Source organism: Dendropsophus ebraccatus, chromosome 4 (genome assembly GCF_027789765.1).
Source record: "Dendropsophus ebraccatus isolate aDenEbr1 chromosome 4, aDenEbr1.pat, whole genome shotgun sequence".
Taxonomy (NCBI): domain Eukaryota; kingdom Metazoa; phylum Chordata; class Amphibia; order Anura; family Hylidae; genus Dendropsophus; species Dendropsophus ebraccatus.
The window spans coordinates 65,779,415-65,786,142 of record NC_091457.1 but is presented as its reverse complement, the minus strand read 5'-3'; the positions used below and the strand labels follow the sequence as shown (position 1 = coordinate 65,786,142).

Sequence of the window (6,728 nt, the reverse complement as noted above, 5' to 3'; positions counted from 1 at the left end):
TCATATCTGGTTTTCATTTTTTGGTTAGTTATTTTTAATGAAGATTATTAAAAGTTACATTTTAGATCTTTTTTCTATATACCCTATCTCAGTGAATCTTGTTGGTTATCTGTTAGGTGTTCTTTGTGGCACTATTTTTGGATTTATGGGTACCAGAGCTCTTGAAGGAGAAAGATGTATGAGGGATATTTTTGTTTTTTTTCCTCACAAAGTGCAGAGGGGGGGAGGGGGGGGCTTGACTTCTAGTTGGGGGTGTGGCAGTTCACAGATCTGCCCGCAGGTCCATAATTCCATTAAGACGGCTCTGGGGCCCCCACTGGTTACTATTAAACAAAGCGATTATCAGCTGTACTCGGCCAATTACCGGCTGTTGCAGCTGATAATCGTTTTGTGTAATAGCAGGTTTCTGCACAAACCAGGATCCTGATAAAGATAGCAATGGTCTGATGGCCACTGTCCTGCGTAATAAGAGCGGTGAGACCACCACTATCTTCTATGGGTTACCTCCGGCAGCTCCCCCCTCTATTCTGCTCGCTGTCGGTGTGTGTAATAGCACTGACAGCGAGCGGGGAACAAGGAGCAAGCGAGCACTGACCTGACAGGTGGCCGCTCGCTTGCTCCTAAATATCAGGCTGTGTAATATGGCCCTAAGAGTGATGGGTCCCGGGGCAGCCGCCTACCCTCCTGCCCAATGGGAAAGACGATCCTGCCCCTTCCCTGTTTTAGATGATCTGACTAAGTTTTATATGAGCAGCAACAAAACAAGTAACACAACATACAGCTGAAGATAAAGATTTATTAACAACCAATTGTTAAAGGTTTAACCGCAGCACGAAATCAGCGAGGATGACGTATGTACCCGGACTGTCGGCCATCAATCGTGGGGCGGTGCTGTGTGCTTGGCAGCCGATGTATATTCAGCACAATATAAGCAGTGCCTGTCAGATGCGGAGAGGAGGAAGATGGTAATTCCAGATGCGGAGAGGAAGCGGATGGTAATGCCAGATGCGGAGAGGAGGCAGATGGTAAAGATGGTAATGCCAGATGTTATAGGCAGATGGTAATGCCAGATGTTATAGATGGTAATGCCAGATGTTATAGGTGGTAATGCCAGATGGTAGATGGTAATGCCAGATGGTAGATGGTAATGCCAGTTGTTAAAAAATGCCAGATGGTAAAGATGGATGGTAATGCTGATAAATGTGCCAGATGTTAATTGCAGATGGTGATGCCAGATGGTAATTCTAGGTGGTGATGCCAGATGGTGAATTTTTTTTTATAAATCTGTAGGAGTAGACAGACACCAAACAATGATGTGAAGCAAAGAGGTGAAGGATACTTTATACTTCTATTACAGCTCACATCTCATGGCTCTTTATAGAGATGAAGAAATAAATAATTTCCTACAGAATATTCTAGGACTAGAACTGAATAAGCTGTAAAAAATCTTTACAAATTCTAATAATACAATAATAGCCGATATGTGGGGGGCAACCAACCATAACTATAGAGCGTCCATTTCTGGGCACTCCATACAGTCTCCACCGCACTACTAATTCCTGCCTCTATATGGTCTATGGTGTATAGCAGCCTCTAATGGCCCCAGCAACACAGTATCCACACAATGTAAATTTTCAATTAATCATGGCCGTTGTTGCAATTTGCAACAACGGCCATGATTAATTGAAAATTTACAATGCACTGAAGTTAACAGAATCCCGACCGGAGTTTATACACATAGTATACACTCCGGCCAGGATTCCTAATGGCCGCAGGAAAAACTGACATGTCAGTTTTGTGCTGTCGCCATTCATTGAATAACGGCATCACAACACTGAAAGTTCACACAATGGAAAGTGCTGCTTCAGCCGCACTTTACATTGTCTGCTGTGGTGAATTGGGATGCGGGCACAGCTGAAAGCGCCTGCATCCCATTTCAACAGAAATTAAGTTCATCTGGCCGGTACTGCGGTACCAGCTGGGATGTACTTCACTGACACTGAATGGTCATACTGTGTGTGAACCAATTCTTAAAACGCAAACAGGTAACACTCTAAGGCTATGTTCACACTGCGTAAAACTACGGCCATAGTTCTCGCCGCAGAACTACGGCCGTAGTTTTGCGCTGTGGAATATAGCCTATCTTCAATGAGATCCCAGCCGGAGTGTACACACATCGTATACGCTCCGGCCGGGATCTGTGCGGCCCCCCAAATAACTGACAGGTCAGTTTTCTGCGGCCGGAATTCAGTGAATTCCGTCCGCAAAAAGACCTGTCAGTTCACACAGTGAAGAGAGCGGCTCCGGCCGCTCACTTCACTGTGTGCTATGGGAAGCTCTGATGCGAGCGCGCGAGATGATCCGGCCAGAGACGGGCTGTTCCGTGACCCGGCCGGGGTCACGGAACGGCCGGTCTCATACGTAATGTGAACATAGCCTAACTGTGTAAGTGTAGGACAGTGTGCTGGGCTTAAGCCCCTTTTACACGGGCCGATTATTGGCAAGGAGTGTTGCTAAAACATACGGCCAATAATCGGCAGGCGTAAAGGTTTCAGAAATCAGCCGAGGAGCGGGAAAACGGCCACTGAGCGGCTGATCGCATCTCTTGTGTGGGTGGTAAAATCTATTGCTATCTTTGACATTTCTGAGCAGTAGGTAAGGGCGGCATTGTGTGGAATGACTACAGAAGGATCTTGTATACTCACGGTTTAGACCACGGTGACCGGATTGCAGCAGCAGCAGAAGAAAGATCTTATCCTAAGGAATAACAAGAAGAAAGCTGACATAAAGAAACTTTAGAGACCCCCGGGGGAGGAACGCACTGACCGACTCTCCAGCAGGCGTTTCACATCCGGGGGCATCTTTGTGCAGCAGGATATGCCCCATGATTGGCACCACTAGATGGCGCCTGTGTGTGCAGATATATAGTGTGTGCAGACAGGTTTTATATCAGTGTCTTCTATTGGGGCAGTAAGACGTCTATATGGTGGTGTGATCTATAATGTGTCTGTATGTTAGTGTATTGCATCTCTCTACTTACATAGCCAGCCTCCTCGCCCTCTTCAGAGCTCGTCTTGACTTCCTCTCCTCTCTCCACTCCTTCTTCAGCTGCTTTGCTAAATCCTTTTCGGTCTCCTCCCTATTGTTCATAAAACATATATTATGTAAACATGTATTATGCTATATGTATCTAAAGACTGGGAGACATTATCCCAGTCTCTAGCACAGGGGTGGGGAACCTCCGGCCCGCGGGCCGCATCCGGCCCCTGACACCTCCGGATGCGGCCCGCGGCACCCCTGTGACATGCACCGCTCTGGAGGAGAAGGAGCCGGCATTCACAGCTTCCTCCTGTGTCTGTGACAGTTACCAGACACAGGAGGACGCTGTGTATGCCGGCTCCTTCTCCTCCAGAGCGGCACACGTCTTCTGCGGTTTGCGGCTCTCCTGTCATGTGCGCCGCGATGGTGAGGCAGGAGCCGGCATACACAGCATCTTCCTGTGTCTGTGCCGGCTCCTTCCCCAACAGAGCGGCGCACGTCTTGTGACTCCTGCGGGCCGCGTGCGATGACGTCATTTCACCGCGCGCCGCCTGCAGGAGAAGACCGGCATAGAAGAGAGGAGGGAGAAGAGGACCTGGATAGCGTTGGAGCGGAGGAAAGGTGAGTGGGATGTTTATTTTTTTTTTATTTGGGGCAGGCACTGGAGATTAACTAGGCCACCAGGGACATGACTGGGGGGGATGGGGGGTTAAGAAGGCCACCAGGGACCTGACTGGGCGGTTAAGAAGGCCACCAGGGACCTGACTGGGGGGTTAAGAAGGCCACCGGGGACCTGACTGGGGGGTTAAGAAGGCCACCAGGGACCTGACTGGGAGGTTAAGAAGGCCACCAGGGACCTGACTGGGAGGTTAAGAAGGCCACCAGGGACCTGACTGGGGGCTTAACTAGGCCACCAGGGACATGACTGAGGGGGTTAAGAAGGCCACCAGGGACATGACTGGGGGGTTAACTAGGCCACCAGGGACATGACTGGGGGGTTAGCTAGGCCACCAGGGACATGACTGGGGGGTTAGCTAGGCCACCAGGGACATGACTGGGGGGTTAACTAGGCCACCAGGGACATGACTGAGGGGTTAACTAGGCCACCAGGGACATGACTGAGGGGGTTAAGAAGGCCACCAGGGACATGACTGAGGGGGTTAAGAAGGCCACCAGGGACATGACTGAGGGGCTTAACTAGGCTACCAGGGACATGACTGGGGGGTTAACTAGGCTACCAGGGACATGACTGGGGGGTTAACTATGCTACCAGGGACATGACTGGGGGGTTAACTATGCTACCAGGGACATGACTGGGGGGCTGACTAGGCTACCAGGGACATGACTGGGGGATTATCTAGGCTACCAGGGACATGACTGAGGGGCTAAACTAGGCTACCAGGGACATCACAGAGGGGCTTAACTAGGCTACCAGGGACATGACTGGGGGTATTAACTAGGCTACCAGGGACATGACTGGGGGGTTAACTCAGGCTACAGGGTATCACTAAGGATTCACATCAGGTACAAGGGGCATTACAGAGGGTTAACTACAATAGCAGGGGCATTAGGGGAACAATACTTTGCCTTGGCCGGGGTGCTGCAAACCCACGCTACCCTGCTGCGCACGGTATGCGGCCCTCGAATGATTTTATAAATGCCCGACCGGCCCTCGACATGGAAAAGGTTTCCCACCCCTGCTCTAGCACCAATGTAAGAGGATCAAACAGTGTGATGTCTGACAGAAATGTACGGGGTCTTACCTGATAGGATCCAGTGTGGGCCGCCAGGTCATTTTCTTGAAGCCGTCACTGGTAGAGAACAGAACTGGTTAGGATAACATAACATAAATGGAATCTACAGAAAATATTCAGATGTTTTGGGGTTTTCTCCTTCTACAAGGAAGACTCCACCATACCTGAAAGCAGGAGGGGCCGAACGGACCAAGGAGAGCCATCTGCAAGAGAAGCCAGAAGAAGAAACAGATTGACAAGTCTTCCACAACTAGTGATACATAGAACTCCCCACAATACCCAGGAGATAAGTGGCCATGGGGAATAAGGAGATAGGGGGCCATGGGGTATAAGGAGGTCAGTGGCCATAGGGTATAAGTAGATAGGGGGCCATGGGGTATAAGGAGATAAGTGGCCATGAGGTATAAGGACATAAGTGGCCATGGGGTATAAGGAGATAAGTGGCCATGGGGTAAAAGGAGATAGGGGGCCATGGGGTATAAGGAGATAAATGGCCATGGGATATAAGGAGATAAGTGGCCATGGGGGTGGGGGGGGGGGAGTGAAAGGGGGGTGATACTGACGCCTCATCAGGTCCTTCATCCTGATCTATCTTGAAATTGTCAATCCTGTTATAGAGGAAAAAGGAGAATGATTATTAGTAATTTCTTTCAGCAGTTATATAGGGTTAGCTATAGAAAATATTCAGATGTTTGGAATTTTTTTCCTTCTACAAGGAAGACTCCACCATACCTGACAGCCTGAGGGTATGGAGGTAGCACCAAGAGCCATCTGCAGGAGAAACCAGAATAAGAAACATATTAATAAGTCTTCCACAACTAGTGATACACAGGCCGTGGGGTATGAGGAGGTAAGTGGCCATTGAGGATATGTGGTCCCATGAGGCAGGGCAATGTGATGTTACCATAAGTGTGTGTGTGTGTGTGTGTGTGTGTGGGTGGGGGGGGGGGATACTCACAGCTCATCAGGGTCCTCCTCCCAGGGTTCTGGTTCTGGATCCTCAGCTGTAAAAAAAAAAAACAGAGATGAGAATCATGGAGAGACTGGCAGGGGGATGGTGGTGGTGGTGGTGTGTGTGTGTGGGGGGGGGGGGGGGCGTAGGATGGTGGATGGCGGAGGGCGGTGTAGGATGGTGGGGGGTGGGTTGATGGTGATACTTACAGTGCAAGTCGCACACTGTAGTCCATTTCTGTAATGATAAAACAGGGAGAAGTGAGTTAGCATCATTGTAATGACAAACAACTTGCAGCACAGCAGTAACAGGGGGAGACCAGCAGGGGGCAGCACCAGAAACACACACCAGGTACCTTGCTGGAGATTTATGGCTCTATCTTACAGTAAGATGCTCCTTGTTGCCCACAGCAGCCAATCACAGCTCAGCTTTCATTTCTCACATTGCTCTGGTAAAATGAAAGCTGAGCTGTGATTGGTTGCTATGGGAGCTCTGGTTGCTAGGGGCAGTGAGAAGCATCTTACTATAGGACAGCAGGATAAATCTCCCCAATCTCTAATCCATCAATTCTCTTCATGGTTAGAAATAGGAATAATTGTGGAGATTGGAGGAAGTAACTGTGGCTGTGATGGGTGCAGCGCCCCCTACAGGCTGACACATGGTGTCCTAGTGACTGCAGTGGATGTACATAGAGAGTGTGACAGTGTGAACAGGCTCTTACCCTCAAAGACATCGCAGCTATCTCTGTACAAGACACGAGAACCTGAGGAAGAGAGAAGAAATATTTTTAGTGCGGCGTCTTGGTGTGTCTATGGATCTAGCGGATCACTCCCCAATGTAAGTTCTCTGTTGTGTGAGATATGGGGGACACGAGGCTTGGGGGGCGCAGAGGGCTGAGCATAGGGTGGGGGAGGGGAGGGGGAGATACTTACACTATAACTCCTACTCCAACTCTGAGGAGTTCCGAGATAAGCGGCGCCTTA

General features: G+C 49.6%; 2 long non-coding RNA genes across 2 annotated transcripts; both read right to left on the bottom strand.

Moving 5' to 3' along the window:
• Window positions 1-830: 830 nt before the first annotated feature.
• Window positions 831-5,405, bottom strand: LOC138789699 (uncharacterized). Its single transcript, XR_011362766.1, has 6 exons — window positions 5,357-5,405; window positions 4,958-4,996; window positions 4,803-4,850; window positions 3,041-3,139; window positions 2,706-2,757; window positions 831-1,284 (listed from the first exon to the last, which is right to left on the bottom strand). It is a non-coding gene; the product is annotated as an uncharacterized lncRNA (long non-coding RNA).
• Window positions 5,406-5,748: 343 nt separating this feature from the next.
• Window positions 5,749-6,521, bottom strand: LOC138789697 (uncharacterized). Its single transcript, XR_011362765.1, has 3 exons — window positions 6,467-6,521; window positions 5,955-5,982; window positions 5,749-5,797 (listed from the first exon to the last, which is right to left on the bottom strand). It is a non-coding gene; the product is annotated as an uncharacterized lncRNA (long non-coding RNA).
• Window positions 6,522-6,728: the final 207 nt, after the last annotated feature.